This window comes from Etheostoma spectabile, chromosome 5 (assembly GCF_008692095.1).
Source record: "Etheostoma spectabile isolate EspeVRDwgs_2016 chromosome 5, UIUC_Espe_1.0, whole genome shotgun sequence".
Classification (NCBI taxonomy): domain Eukaryota; kingdom Metazoa; phylum Chordata; class Actinopteri; order Perciformes; family Percidae; genus Etheostoma; species Etheostoma spectabile.
Window position 1 is genome coordinate 35,112,508 of NC_045737.1, and position 2,368 is coordinate 35,114,875.

The 2,368-nt window shown below is 43.8% G+C and overlaps 1 protein-coding gene and 1 long non-coding RNA gene across 2 annotated transcripts in view; one reads left to right on the forward strand and one right to left on the reverse strand.

Moving 5' to 3' along the window:
- Nucleotides 1-1,234, reverse strand: part of LOC116689088 (uncharacterized) — a 7,402-nt gene extending 6,168 nt beyond the window's left edge. Inside the window, exon 1 of the long non-coding RNA XR_004331918.1 lies at nucleotides 1,223-1,234. This is a non-coding gene — a long non-coding RNA (uncharacterized LOC116689088). The remainder of the gene's footprint in view (nucleotides 1-1,222) is intronic.
- The window catches only part of raph1a (Ras association (RalGDS/AF-6) and pleckstrin homology domains 1a), a gene marked incomplete in the record, with an annotated part of 104,946 nt that overhangs the window by 27,457 nt on the left and 75,121 nt on the right, over nucleotides 1-2,368 (forward strand).

The following is a 2,368-nucleotide window of genomic DNA, read 5'->3' on the forward strand; positions in this document are numbered from 1 at the left end:
TTATTTTCCCGTTTGGCCTTCCCTGTGTTTTGTTGTGTTGTGGATCCTGTCTTGTGTTCCCCTGTGTCTGTTTGTTCTGTTTCCTGTTTTACTTTGGTAGTATGGTTTCCTGTCCTGTCTTGTCTTATCCATCCCGCCCTAATGTGACTCACCTGGTGTGTCACCTGTTCCCCGTTACCTCGTTACCTTGTGTATTTAACCTTTACGTTCCCTTTGTCTGGCGCTCGATCACTTCGTGCCGTTGCTGTCCTACGTCCAGTTCCTCCTCCCTGTGAGTGTCCCCCGTCTGCATTTTATTGCTTGTGTTCCTGCCCTCCCTGGGGGTCTTTCCTGGTCCCCCCTCGTGAGTGTTCCTCGTGGAGTTTTCCCGTTTGTTATCGCCTCCCCCCGTGCCTGTTTCGGTTTTTGGAACTTTTGGATTTTTTGCCTTTTTTCCTCTGTTGTGTTATCAACAACAGCCGTGCTGAAGCTCCCTCCTGCCTGCTGCCTATTGCATTTGGGTCCTCACCTCACCCCCCCCGCCGTAACAGTAAGCTAGCTAGCTAGCTAATTAGCGTTGTTGTCCCTACGGCTGTTACCGTGTAGCGATCATAGATGGTGTGAAGACGTAGCGGTAGACGCTCACCAGATCTGCTTTCATTGCTTGGATTGGAGGACGGAAGTTGATCCACGTTTCACCACGACTGATAAATTATCCGAGCTTTTTTCCGCGGATTGATTGCTACCTGTCTCCTCCAGAGTGAGCAGAACCGCGTCTATGGCAACGCTCTGTCATCAAGAAAATAAAAGATCACATTGTACATTAGAACTCAATCAAGCCATATAATAAACATATTTATCACACGGCTTCGCGTCGGGGTCCCGGTCACCCGGTCTAGGTTGTATTTGCTACAACAACCGCCTCGCTCTACATCATCTCTTACATAATGCTCTTCATATTTGCAATCAAAGCAATTGTTTGGTCACTATTAGACTTTGTTTTCTCATGGTGTTTAAGGAGACAGCACAGAAAAAAAGGAAAACATTCAACACACGACACGGGCATCAATATCACTTTCCGATATTTATACCAAACTCCTTCAGGCAGTTACGTAAAAAGACATGTTTTAACTATCCGGGAATTAGAGCGCGCTGACCACAGATTTATGATTCTGGCTCTCAGGAGTTGGCTGTGGGTAAACGCTGGAGCCTCCTGTGGCTAAACGCTGGAGCGTCTTGCCACAGAGACATGTAGTTTTCCACAGATCTCGACAGGGAAGGAACACGAGTGAAGAGAACTCAGAGGCCCATCAGAGGCTGGGTGATTAATTGTCATGAAAGCTACTACACAAGAACATTTATTTTGGAAACCTCTACGTATCTTTTAAACCGTCCGCTGAGGACTGACCTGTGTGTTTTTTTTCCTCTGCTTTGTTGGACTGAAAGCGAATAAGTGATTCACAGGATGTTAATAGAAAAATATGCTGTACTTTGGGTACGCCTCAACTATGAACACTTATGTTATGTTATGAGCCAGAAGTCAGGTAAAACAGTTTAAATAACATTACAGCCAAGAAGTAAAACAGGACCGGGCCAAAGGCGGTCTGGAAGTAGCAGTGAATACAGTAATAGTGGTAGCAACAGTAGCAATCGTAACATTACCAAATATAGATAAAAGTATGTCAAAAGTATGCGGACACTTGAACTGTTGAAACCATTACACTGATTTTAGTTTTCTCCTTTTCACATGCATGTGATTTATAATTATACTGATACGTATATTTGGATAATGCTGATTACAATTAATATTGAATATGTTGATGTGATGTTAACGGTGATGATGATGATGATGACGGCAGGGGGTGTTAACTCTACATTTAGACCTTACCTGAGCCAGGTGTGTGTGTGTGTGTGTGTGTGTGTGTGTGTGACTAGAGAGCGGAAGGAAAATTAATTTTTAACCGCATTTTGTGAGACAAGCGTTTATTTCTTTGTTTAAGACGAGTTTATTTATGTTCCTGTTGCAGTTATAGAATAAAGAAACGGATTATTGTGACACTACGAATGAATGCGCGTTGTTTTACTGACCGCTCCTACATGAACACTATGCCCATTGCCCATACTTTACATGTTTGTTAAAGCTTTGGGTAACTTTTTGATATATTAATGAATGTCTTTTACGTTTAAGACAAAGCTAATGAAGACTATCAGCTCCACACAACTCTCTCTGGATTTCTCAGCATGACTATGTCCATGAGATTGTGCCCAGAAACTCAAGTGAAGATAATTACCTCTTCTTAAGAGTGTGTTTATTTAATCCTTGTGTCCTCCTTGGCTGCTAGCAACTGCGTGGAGGAGGAGGAGGAGAAGGGGCGGGGCGGGGGGGGGG